Source organism: Engystomops pustulosus, chromosome 2, assembly GCF_040894005.1.
Source record: "Engystomops pustulosus chromosome 2, aEngPut4.maternal, whole genome shotgun sequence".
Taxonomy (NCBI): Eukaryota; Metazoa; Chordata; class Amphibia; order Anura; family Leptodactylidae; genus Engystomops; species Engystomops pustulosus.
In genome coordinates, this window is record NC_092412.1 from 144,437,121 (window position 1) to 144,451,125 (window position 14,005).

A 14,005-nucleotide genomic window follows, 5' to 3' on the forward strand; every position below is an offset into this window, starting at 1 on the left:
AAGATATCCAATTACGTGGAAGCAGTTAGCACTATTATCTATAAATATACATTTCTTTAAATTTTTTCACAGTGTCACAGCTATTTTTACCATTATGTTACAAAACCTTTATAGATTTTAATTATAAAGGCCCTTTATACCTGGCATGGCACAACAGGTGGATCAGACAGCAGAAGCCTTCAGCATATTTGCTCATGTGTTCCTACAAAACTGTTTCTTCTGCATTATCCTCTTTTCAGGGTTTTTTTTATAGAGCCATGAGGGCAAGTTTTCTAAATTCTATCCTATAAGATAGCATCAGATTTATTGTAGAGGTAAATCTTAGGCTGTCTAGTTAAAGTTTATAATTCTATATTATACTATTATTATTTTGACTTACTTGGAAATTAAATTTAAATTCAGGCTTTTCACTGCTAATTTTTGCAACGTTCTTGTGCTGGAAGCCTATACCTGTGTTCCTATGGGTCATTTTTCTATATTGACATGTGTGTGTCTTTTTTTGTTTTGTCTCGATTTTGGACTCTTTTTTTTTTGTAATATTTTTTTTAGAAAGTCATACAAAGTCATTCTTCCATAACCCACAATAAACTCAGGGCAGGAGTTTATTTGCACCAAAATCTGTGACTTTTACTGCCATTCAGACAAATAATTGAACCTGTTTGGAGCTCGGTTAACTCAATTTCAATGCATAACAAAAAATACGAAAAGGCCAATTTAACCCTTTTTGTGCTAACTAAAATTTAACTTTAATTTTCTAAGTTTAAAATATTTGTAAGAGGACATTACATTAGTATTTTGGCTCAGTATTTTTGTTTTAAAATATATCAAGGAGGAGGGACCGTGCGACTTGAAATTTTTACCTCTTTATCTCCTTATGAGACTATTTGGGGCATTTGCCCCAAACCCCTGATGATGCCATGCTAGGTGGCGAAACATGTCAGGGGGAGGGGGGGAATCTTAGATTTTAAAGCAAGGAATGAGAGACGGCCACAATATACAGCCAAATGAGGTAGCCACCAGAACAGTGGTTAAATACGAAGCAAGCTGCTGAGAGGGAGGACTAGGAATAGTTAACAAGCACCAGAGACTACAGGACGGTAGCCAGTAATTGATCTATACCCATATAGTCGAATAGAGAGGATGCTATGTGTTATACATGGGATAGAGGAGAGTAGGGGTTAATAATCACTTGTATAGAAAAGAGAGAAAAAGCTATTAACTAGACGCCCTGAACAGGGTCTGAATGAATACTGAAAACTACTGAACACTGGGCTAATAGCGATACACAGACCTGTGTGCTCCTACCTCTCCACCCTACCCCAATCCTAAAAATTCCCCCTCCCTCGTTGTCTTCCTTTGTCTGTGTGAAAATCAGAGTCAATGGCTGAACAGACACTGCACCCATGTATAGGAAATAGTTTCATAAGGAGATAAAGAGGTAAAAATTTCAAGTGGCACGGTCCCTCCTCCTTCATATATTTTAAAACAAAAATACAGAGCCAAAATACTAATGTAATGTCCTCTTACAAATATTTTTACCGCCATTTGCACCAAAAGTTGAACTTTTTCATGTGTCCACACCTGCATTTTGTTGACATCGCTGGCGCCAGCACTGGGTGTACCAGGCAAGTGCCAGGCCCAGAGCTGCTGGGGAAGGGGGGGCGAGCTAGCATAAGGCTGTACGTAAGGTATCCAGTTAAGGAGAAATTGTACCAGGGACGCCAACTTTCCAGAAAACGCAGCTGAACTCACCAGACAATTCAGAATGAGGGTATATCCGAAAAAACCTCTATCACAGGCATATACTCGAGCTTGGTATTCTAAAAGAGAGGAGCTGTTCCAACCAGGAAAACGTTGACTGGAACCCAAACCAGGTATTGCCACCACATACAATAATCAGTGTCATGAATTACATCATATCTTTCAGAAATATTGTAATATTCTGATGGTCGAACCCAAATTGCAACAGATGATTAATAAAAAAACAAACCTAATAGCTAGAAGGGCACAAAATTAAAAAGATAGGCTTTTACATAGTCATTTTAGACAACCAACAGTTTCAATTGGCATCGGTATGAGACTTAAGGGATCTTTACAGTGTGATGACTGTTCTATCTGTCCCTTCATGCAGGTTTCTAATGATCATCTGAACTTACCTAATTTCGGGAATGTCTCATTACGACACTTCATCAACTGAAAATCTAAAAATGTTATCTATGCATTAATTTGCCCAAGAACAACCCAAGAACTGTGAAAAAGAATTCAGCAGCATCTGTCTACTATAATTAACGCAGAATCCAGCTTCTCACAAGGAAAGACTCTTTTGACAGTTGCGATGCACTTCCGCCGATACTACTCAGGTATGACACAAGGACTCCCTGGTAGTACCCCTGGACCATCCATCCTACTATATGGGGTGGCAACATGATACCTTAAGAAGAGAGGGCAAGTGGATCTAGAGGTTGGGTAGCCTGTTCCCTCAGGGTATTAATGAGGACCTCCTTTTAACAGGCTTTTACAAGCAGAATAGGACAACGGAGAGCCAGTAAATCTGCCATTAGAAGCCAGGTGGTGGGTGGGGAGGTTTCTTACAACTTCTCATTATTTTTACTCTTTATATGACATATAATAGGAGGAAACACGTTTTTGTGTTCATATACACATACACTGATGTATATTTAGTCCTTCATCTTTTCTTTCTTTTTTTCTTCTTCCTGCACTGTCATTCTCTTTTTTCTTCTTTTTTGTTTTACAACACTCTGGTTAGTCCCCTTAACCTGGTATTTAAGTATACCCTTATATTCAAGACACTTTTAGTGTGTTGCACTTTAATTGTTGGCATGTTTCTCTTTTTTGTGAACGCAGGAACATGGGTACAGGAACGCAGGAACACAGGACTCAGGAGCAGGAACGCACAGGAACACAGAAGACTGGAGGAGACTAGAGGAGACCTACGTCTCTTTCAGTCTGGGTCTTGGTGCCTGAAGTAGAGATTGCAGTGTTTGCTACCAGGTGGATCTGAGGTCTTGAACCAATTCCTCCATGGCAGGAACATCAGAAGGCACTGACACAGGAAGAGGTGGGCGTGGATGTCGTCAAAAGATAAAAAATAAGGGAGTGGCACCGACAGAGAGTCCAGAGAATTATATGAAAATTCTGCCCAAGGTGAGAGGGCAGACCAATCGTCCTGACGAGCATGGGCAAAGTGCCATAGATATCGGCCCAGAGTCTGGATGGCCCTCTCCACTTCTCCATTAGTCTGCGGATGATAGGCAGAGGAGAAGTCCAGCTTAAATTGCAGTTGGCTGCACAAGGAATGCCAGAACTTGGAAACAAACTGGAACCCTCAGTCCGAGGCGATGTGTTGAGAAAGCCCATGAAGCCGAATGATGTGAAGAAAGAACAAGCTGGCAAGACATGGAGCCGAGGGCAGACCAGGCATCTCACATGTCCTTGACCAGATCTGGCCACCAGTAGTTACGAGATATGAGAGCAATAGACCTCTGCACCTCAGGGTGCCCAGCCACACGAGAGCAGTGTCCTCTTCTGAAGAGCTGGTCGGATATAGATCTTGCCAGGAGGAAGCTGCCATAGATCCACAAGAGCAGGAACATACACACGTTCCAGAGGAATGATATGACGAGGAGTCTGTTCTCCAACAACATCGGAGGCTGGGCAGAAGTGAATAAAGAAGTTGAACACGGGTAAAGAAGGGGAACCAGTGTGCCTGTCGTGGATTGTGAAGCTGAGTGATCTGGAGGTACAGGAGATTCTTGTGGTCAGTGTAGATATAGACCGGATGATGAGCTCCTTCCAGAAGATAGCATTTCTCCCAAGCTAGCTTTATATCCAGAAGTTCCCGATCACCAATTCAATAATTCCTCTCTGCGGCGGAAAAGGTTTTAGAGAAAAAGCTGCAGGTAAGGGTTTGACATTTGGGCTCTTTCTGGGTGAGAACAGCTCCAGGACCAACAAATGAGGCATCGACCTCTAGCAGGAATGGTCTCTCAGTATCAGAGCGTGTTAGAACTGAAGCAGAGGCAAATGCAGACTTCAGCTTAGAGAAAGTTTCTTCAGCCGCCAAAGGCCAGAGACTAGGATTGGTGTTCTTCTTGGTCAGCACCACACTAGGAGACACAAGAGAGGAGAAATGTGGAATAAATTGGCGGTACTAATTGACAAAGCCCAGAAATCTCTGTACGGCATATAGACCCACGGGGCGGGGCCACTGAAGCATGGCAGACAGCTTTGCAGGATCCATTTGTAGTCCTTTGTCAGAAATAATGTATCCCGGCACAGAAGGCTACTTTGATGAAACTGGCATTTCTCGAGCTTAACATACAAGCAATTGGCCCCCTAGGTGCCTGAGAACTTGCCAGACGTGGACCTGATGAGACTGCAGGTTAGGAGAAAACATCAGAACATCGTCCAAGTAGACAATGACACAAGTATAGAGTAAGTCTCGAAAGATATCGTTGTCAAATTCCTGGAACACTGCTTAAGCATTGTAGAGTCCAAAAGGCATTACAAGATACTCAAAATGTCTGTCATGAGTATTAAAGGTCATCTTCCTTTCATCGCCTTCAAAGATGAAGTTTTATGCCCCCCACAGATCCAGTTTGGTGAAAACCATGGCACCCCTAATTCAATCAAAAAGTTCAGTGACGAGAGGCAATGGGTAATGGTTTTTCACAGAAACTTTATTGAGACCGCGGCAGTCGAGGGCGGAGAGAACCATCCTTTTTGGCAACAAATAGCGCCAGCAGGGGAAGACGATTTGCGGATGAATACCTTCTGCAAATTCTCCTTGATGTAGGCCAACATAGCCACGGTTTCAGGCACAGATAATGGGTACACCCGACCTCATGGAGGAGCAGCAGGTCAATGGGGTAGTCAAAGGGACAGTGCAGTGGCAGAATCTATGCTTGTTTCTCAGAGAAAACATCTGCAAAGTCCTTAAAAGAAGCGGGAAGACCTGTCAGCTGCTTGGAGGAGTCCGGAGACGATATAGCGGGATCCGGCTGGAGAGCCATGAGACAACAAGAATGACAGTCTGCTCCCCACTAAAGGCTCTTGCCAGTCTGCCAATAGAGCACTGGAGCGTGTTGCTGCGGTCCAATAGCACTGAAAAAGTAGACAGGGGGAGCACATAAAATGACAGTCTCACTTTGTGCAACACCCCAATTTGCAGAGACAGAGGCTCCGTAAGATACTGGACTGGGTCATGGAGAATCTGTCCACTGATGGAAGAAATAAACAGTGGCTTCTCTAGGCAAACCACAGGAAAGTGATGCTGGGAGACCAAGGCATCATCCGCAAAATTCCCTGCAGAACCATAGTACAGGAATCCCGAGACTTGAACTGGGTTGCTTGTTCCAAAACTGAGAAGAACAGGGACATTTAAACGAGGGGAAGCTTTGCTCCAACCTAGGAATGCTTCTCCCAAGAACGCTAGGCAAGGGCGTTTTTCCAGACGCTGTGGACCGTCTGAACAAGTCTCAAGAAAGTACTCCGGGCTTGATCAATAAAGGCAGAGGTTCTCCTATCTTCGTCTTGAATTCTCCTGGGGGGTCAGACGGTTTTTATATACCTGCATTGGTTCCTCTGCAGCAGACACTGCAGGTGGCAGCCATGGACTTTGGAAGACAGGAGCCAGGCTGGAAAATCCTGGTTTTTCAGCTGTTCAGGATGTTGCTCCACAGAACATTTAGCAAACCACACATCAATCCGAGTTGCCAGAGAGATGAGACCACTTAGAGTGGACTGCAGGTCACATGCAGACAACACGTCTCTAACTTGTTCGGAAAGTTCCTTTTAAAAGGTTGCATTCAGGGCTGCTTCATTCCAGGCTAACACAGAGAACCAAACCGCAAAGTCACTAACGGATGAGTCCCCTTAGCTCAGGTTCAGCAGTGTGACCTCTGCTGAAGATGCCCGGGCAGGTTCCCGGTGAGAGTAGACATGAAATTGTTGTATCTGTCCCAGAGGGGAGTAGCCCTTGCCAGAAGACTGATCAAAAAAGCCACCTTAGCCCGCTCTGTGGCGAACTGCATAGGTATGAGTTTGATATGTAGAGTAATGAAACCCCTGCATAACTTGGCCTCACCTTAATATTGGGAGGGCATGGATAGATGCAGCCTGGGTTCTGCAGAAGACAATGCAGCCATAGTAACTGATGAAGTCACTGTGGTGTGACGGAACTCGTGTGGCACATTAACCCCCTGGCTGCTGCGATTGTTCTGGATTGGTAATATGATTATGATTCCATTTCTACATGGGCTCTTTGCATCCCCCCGAAATTTGATTGATACTTGATACTTTGATTGATAGATGTTTGTAAGAACATATTAGTGTGTACTCCGTGAATACCATACTTATTGTGTTGCAGTCAGGGTGCTTTGGAGATTAATTTATCATATTTCATCTCATCGAGTCTTTGGCTGTGTACTTTGTTACACATTTTTTAAATGCTTTTAATTGTTTGGTCTTTGTCAAATAAACTTTTGTTTATTTTTGTAACAATAAAGCTTATCTATCTATTGTACCTTTATGGTAGTGATGACACGTCTTTCTTGCTTGTAGTTGACAACTGTACATAAGAAACCCATGGGGGTGAGGAGGGCTGTATCTAATGAATCTATAGAGGGTGAGGGAAGCTTTATAACCATGAGGCGGGCCGTATATAAAATAATCATGAGGGGGCAGTTTGGTATAAATAAATATGAAATATTTTAGGAAACAGGAAACTGATTTAGTTTCTGAAGTTTTAATGCCGCCATGAGAGCTCACTGCAAAGAGGCCCAAAGAGGCTCTGTCGCCTGGAAACTTGGAGACGACCCTGTGTAAAGATATATAAGGTGCAAATCTGAAAAATCCTGGCACTTTGAACTTTGCTACATGAGTGTAAAGGTCAAATCCAAACAGTAAAAATAGTCACTATATTCAAAAACGTTTCTTATAAATTTTATTAATCAATTAATTTATTCATAAACAGATAATCATAAACATACAAGAAAGGGTAGTTATACAGTGGGAACATTTAGTTAAAAACAGTGCACGGTCACATAGTAGAAAGGCAAAATACCGAGAAAAAGAAAGCTCAGTATGGGATCCATGATAGAGTCACTTAGACAAAAGAACAATAGAATACAAGCCTCAGCTTTAGAGGAAACAGTCACAATGAATACTAAGGGTCTTTACCATACCGGGAAAAGCGGTGTGCACAGTTTTTTTTCAGAACTCGGACAGCCCCTTTAAACAACCAGCTGCAATAAAATAATTTTTTCAGGGTCCGGCAGACAAGTCCAGGGCTGCTGGCCAGTGGTTGGGGACAGTCGTTGTGCATAACTGATTAGTAAAGCAAAAAGAGAACAGTTACACCAGCAGGTGTGGTAATGTCTCTGGTGAGCAAGAAACTTTTTAAGGGGATTACACAATGCAGGTTTCATTGTATAGTGATTTGGACATTAGGAGCCTTCCTTTAAAAGTCATAATTTTGATAAGCTATCTAATAAATGCAGATAAAAGATTTTAAACTACCAAGAGTACAGAAAAAAATGTCGTAATTAGAAATTGTTTTGTGGTATTATGTATTACTAACCATATCATTTTTAACAGTTGTTACCTTGGAAACGTTCAAAAGATAAGTGCTGCATTCTCGGAAAGATTCCTCCTGCTTAATAAGTATGAATTTTACTTTAAAAGTGTCAAGGAGAATCTTTTACCTGGACCTTTCTTCGCTACATCTCAGAAATTACTCACACATGATAAATACACCTTTTTTTAATAGACTACTAGCTTTCCACCATATTGGATAGAACCAATACATATTTCTCATTTATTAATATATCATCAGATTTTCTTTTAAATTACTTTAGATTTTTCCCAAGTAAGGCCTCTTACACACAAATGTATACTACGCCCCAGGCTGGAACCTGGTCATACAGCTGGGTGGAGAAAAGGCGGGTTGGCTAAAAGGATGGGTAACCACTACCTATCCATCCCCTCTTCTTAGGGAGCTGTGCCATATATATGGTGAAAGATAGAATATGTGCTTTCATTTTTCAGCCAACAGCAAGGTACGGGGACACATTTGCATGCTTACTGTACTCTGCCATGCACAATGCACTTCTATGGTGGTCATATACCAGCTGTCGTTCTTACACCTTGCATAAACCTTCGTGTGAATGGGGTCTAAATGTTCTATTATTATGTCATCTAACTGTATGCATTTTGTTAGACCTAGAGTAAGAAAAAGACCACAAATATCAAAATTATACCATAGCCTTTGGAAACCTATGCAAGTTTGTACATAATAATGTCAACATTTCTCAAGGAAATATTTTCCGTTTTGACAAGTAGGATAATAGCGTGATTTCTTTGTGAAGGAAAATAGACATGGCATTTAAGTTATTTATGGGCTTGAATGATTTGTTTCTCCAAAATGTTTCTATTGTGAAGTCATATGAACATTTAATGAGTTTTCAATAGCTGTAAATCATTATTTAAGTTGCATTAAAACTATGAGCTTTATGAATTCTCCTCTACTTGTTTTGCACAGTCCATGGGATAGGGAAACACCATAGCTAGTGATGAACTTCTGGTCCCCCAGACCTGAAGTTGAACTTCATTAGAAGTTTAGGTGTGGGTCTGGATTCCGTGACATTCCAATGGCTAAATCACACATGCAGACACAAGCACACAGACGGCTGCAATTTTAGAAAGTTTGTCACTCTCCAATGATGTCATTGGGAATGCTGCTCTTCACCAATACTTATCGTAAATGTCCCTGGTGGCCGGTACCCTGACCGAATTAGAATTTTAGTGTCTCCACTAGAGATGGGCAAAATTTTCAAAAATTTGATTCGCCAAGTTCGCCAAATTTTGTTTCGACACGAATCGAATCATGGTGAATCACGTTAAAAAACAGGTATTTCCTGGCTGCAGGGAACCTATATGGTGTTGTAGAACATTGTGCTATAATCATATATGCATAGGGAGCGTGGTTTGGTCTTCAAACAATGCTATGTTTTTGTATGACACATGACAGTCGCCACTCTTAGAATCGCTTCACTCTTCAATTCCATAAGCACTTACAGGGGTCAACTTGACCAAATAAGTGAAGCAGGAATGCAGCCTGACAAGGTAACGTTGGTGCCAGCTTGAAGGACTGAGCTAAGGGCCAATATCCCACTATAACATCAAAGAGTGCACTCTGCACACTGACATCAGATGATTCCATAGATTACTGATACATGTAGAAACCCCCCAAAAGAGTGGAGAGGTTGTCGGCAGTAATTTTGCATTGATGTCACTGATCATTTTACCCTTCTTTTCATCTACCAGTGTCTGCTTTCAATCGGTCAATAATCCATCAGTATTGCTAAAGCCAAAAACAAACAGGAGTTGATCCAAAACAGAGATGACCAGTAAATGGGATATTTGCATGTGCTCTGTGTTCTGTATCCACTCCTGCTTTTGGCTATCAATCCGGAAGCTTTTCATTCCTTCTGACAGATGAAATGAAGGAGAAAACCAAACATATTGGCAACATCACAGAGTGGTGGAGGGTGAAAACAGCATTATGGAAATCACAGGAGACAGGGAGACAGTGGTCAGTTGGCAGCAGTATGAGTAGGCCGCAGAGTTGCACAATGACAAATTGTGGAAGTGGCAGCCACATTGCAGGCCATAGAGTGGCAGAATGACGGAGTATGGAGGTGGCAGCAGCAGCATCATGAGGTCAGTGAGTGGCAAAATAAAATATTCTGAAGGTGGCAGTAACCTGGTAGGCCACAGAGTGGCACAATGACAGAGTGTGGAGGTGGCGGCCGCAGCATGATGTCAGAGAGTGGCACAATGACACCCACTCTGATGCCACTACTGGCCAGGATGGACAGTTTCTCTAGTGCAAACTCTGCAAGTTGCGACCACACCTCAAGTTTGGCTGCCCAGAAGTCCAGGGGATCCTCTACCTGGGGTTGTAGTGTGCTGTCCAAGTAAGCTCCTTGTCCTACTGCTGCTGGTGGTAGCTACCCTCTTCACTAGGTGGGTGAAGGAAGTGCTCATCAAGGACTCCAAACTTAAGCTGCTGTTGATGGAGCTGCTACTGCTCCTACTCCCCCATCTCCCCACAGCAGCTGTGGCAGCGAGGGTCCAAGAGGGCAGAGAGCCAAAAGTCATCCCTATGGGGCTGTCTGCGCAAGTGACTCTGATAGACTCCCAGCCTCCATCTCCACTGTATACTGCCACAGTGCTTCTGGGTCACCTGCCTCGTCTTCTACCTCCTCCGGATACTCCTGCTCCTCCTCTCCTGTCACCTGAGAAGAAAAACTACTAACTTCACCAGACTATGCTTGCGCTCCAATATCCTTCTCCAGTTCAGCTCCCACTGGACTCATGTGGCCATGAGATGAAGTCGCCACTTCTCCAGTGCCCTGACCCTGACCCTAACATGAAGCAGTAGAATGACGTTATTCATCCAGTAGTCTTGGCGACTGACAAATAATGTGGCCTCTTTAAAGGGCCTGAGCAAATGGCAGGTGTCATACATGAGCTGCCAGTGGCTGACATCAAAGTTACACAGGGCAGTAATCCTGTCATCAAAAAATCATTAATGACTTCTGTCTGTAACATATGGAGGCTGGAATTCCAATGAGTGTAAACATCATCAGACTATGTTGGGGGAGGCTGTTCTGCCGCTGCAACTCGAGGAGGGTGTGCTTGGCTTTGTAAGAATGGATGAAGTGCATGCACAGTTTCCTGGCCATTTTTAGAATGTCTTGCAGATGAGTGGAAGACTTCAGGAACCTTTTGACAACCAGATTGAACACATGCGCCATGCAGGGCACATATACCATCCCTCCTCGATGCAGCATGGACAACATGTTCCTCCCATTGTCTGTCACCATGGTTCTGATTTGCAGTTGTCGCGGAAAAAGCCTCACATTGTTTTCATCTTGCATGAGGTGGAGCAGTTCCTCCCCTGTGTGACTTTGTTCACCCAAGCAAACCAGGTGAAGAACTGCGTGACACTTCTGTGCCCTGCACATGTGGTATGATGGAGCAGCACCTAGACTTGTGGAGGCTGAGGTGGTGGTGGAGAAGGAGGAGGAGATAGACATTGGTGCAGGAGCAGTAGTTTGACAACGTGGAGGAGAAAGCGGCATCTCCTGTTCAAGTCCTGTTCACCAAGTGGGCCGTAAAGGACATGTACTGGCCCCGACGGTAGTGTGTGCTGCCATGCACCTTGGAAGAAACCGATAAGCTCAAGGACTGGCCCACCTTATGTTCTACATATTTGTGAAGGGCTGGTACTGTCTTTTTGTAAAAAAAATTTTGGAAAGGGAGGCACTGCATACCAAAAACTTGGACATGAGCATGGTCAGATTCTGCCCCTTAGGGTGGCTGGATGCAAAAGCTTGTCTCTTTGTAATTGCCTCATTCAACGACTGCTGATGCCATACGCAGCGAGGAGCATGAGCATCTGGACCGGGAAATGACGTCAAAGACAAATAGCTCCTTTCGGCAGAGGTGCTGTAGCCTTGACTGGCTGAAAAGGCTTGTGTTCCACTAGGTGGTGCTGCTGTTACTGCGGCGGCAGGATGGACCACCACATCTGAGACAGGTTTCTCCCAGGTCATTTGATGGTGACGCTGCATGTGTTGATGCAGGGGCATGGTGCCAACGTTAGCTCCCTGGCCACGCTTGACTCGCTGAGCCCCTGTGCCACTGCTTACTTGGACCATAGCAGGTTTTGTACCCCATGGTCGTTTGGCTCTCGGCCTCACACTGCTGCCGCCCTACTTACTAGCGGCCACAGTAGTGACTTGCTGCCTGCTTGCTGGCTGCCTGCTGACACCTTCTTCTCCTGACAATGATGATGAAGCCCTTGCTTCACCCGGCTCCCAAGTGCAATCGGCTACATCATCATCGATTTGTATTTCCCTGTCACTGCTATTCTACTCAACGGTCTCAGTATGCAAAGCCTGACTACTTGCAAGTGCAAGATAACATCCTGTGCCACTTTCCACAGCTCTACTTTCCCGCCTACTCCACGAAGCAGTGGATGTCTGCCCCACCTCTTCACTGCCAAGCAGCTGCTGACTGTCCTCAAAGAGTTTGTCCTCACTGTATAGGGGCGCTGAGCCTAGAGCACCTAGTAGATCTCTGGCTGAGGCAAATGAACAGGACAGAAACTGGTTCAGGACAGGTGAGGGCCGCTGACCTGCTCCTGGGCCATACCAACTAAGGGTTGTATCTGACAAACCCATGGACTCTCGGCTGGGGTTGTCAGATGTTATTTGGGAGGAAATGGATGACCAAGTCAACCAATCGAGGACCTTTGGGTTGTTGTTGTTGGGTTGTGTGGCAGTTCTGGCCACACAGAGTCAACCCTGCTGCAACGTCCCCTTACTGTGCTGTGAGCTGTGCCTGCTCCACCTCTCTGTCTGACATATTGGTTAATCAACTATGTTGATTTGACACGGATTTCTTGATATCAACTTTAGCAACAAATAGAATTGAAAGTTGGGCAATACAGAACCCCAAAAACTGATACCCTGGATTTTGAGAAAAAATCACTCCAGCAACTATGTGGATTTGACATGGATTTCTTGATATCCATCACAGAGGAAGCAGGTACAACAGTTCGTAGGGATGACTGTACAGCAGGAGGGTACTAGGGAGTACCGGGAGGAAAGTCTCTTTGGGAAAAATCTGGGACCACCGCGGGAGATGATGGTACCAGCCGACAACTGGGAACAGAGTCTAAGTGGCACTTGGGCTTCACCAGAGCCCACCGCAAAGCGGGATGGTCTTGCTGCGGTGGGGTGCCATCAGGCTGTTCCACGGGTGTGACTAGCCCCACGGTGGTAGCCAAGGTTGCAGGGATAGAAGGAGGAGGGCACGGGTGTGCCTGTGATCCGTGATCCGCAACAAGGATCGCAGGTGCATCCGTGACAGTACCCCCCCCCCCTCCTTAGGGCCCCTCTTCTTCTTCATGGTGACAAGACACCTCTGGAGGAGGACAGGGACCATCAGACGTGAAGATACCAGCAGGAGTGGCACTTGGAATTCTGGGGACTGGAGTGGCTCTGGGAAAGCCAGAGACTGGAGTGGCTCTTGGAAAGCCGGAGACTCAAGTGGCTCTTGAAAATATGGAGACTGGAGTAGTTCTTGGAAAGCCAGAGACTGGAATGGCTCTTGGAAGGCCCGGAAAATAGAGCAGATTTTGGAAAGTCAGAGACTAGAGAGGCTCTGGGAAAGCCGGAGACTGGAGTGCCACTTGGAACGCCAGAGACTGGAGTGGCTCTTGGAAAACAGGAGACTGGAGTGGCTCTGGGAAAGCCGGAGACTGGAGTTGCTCTTGGGAAGATGGAGACTGAAGTTGCTCTGAGAAAGCCGGAGACTGGAGTGACTGGAGACACAGGAGCGTCTGGGAATGCTGGAGACACAGGAGAGCCTGGAAACGCTGGAGAGACAGGAGAGTCTGGAAATGCTGGAAGGGCTTTCTCTTCAACAGGAACTGCTACGGGAAGCGAGGTCCGGAAACCTTGGAAGTTCCATGGAGAATGTTGAAGATGGCTTTCACTTCAACTGGAACCGCTTTGGGAAGCGAGGTATGGAAACCCTGAAAGTTCTATGAAGAATTCTGAAGATCTGGACCAGAAAGGAAGGGAGGTGCTGGATTATAAGGCTGAGCCGGATTAGCCAGCACCAATCAGGAGGACCTTGGGCCTTTAAGTCCAGGAGAGCTGGCGCGCACGCCATAGGAGCGGGTAAGCATGAGGCATAGTCAGATGGGAAGCAAGCTAGTGGAAAGGTAAGTCCGGGCTGGGGGATGCCGCGCCACATGGCATCCATGACAATATCTACTTTAGCAACAAAAAAGAATTGAAATTTGGGGAATACAGAACCCCAAAAACTGACACCCTGGATCATGAGAAAAAAATCACTCCAGCAACTATGTGGATTTGACACAGATTTCTTGATATCTACTTTAGCA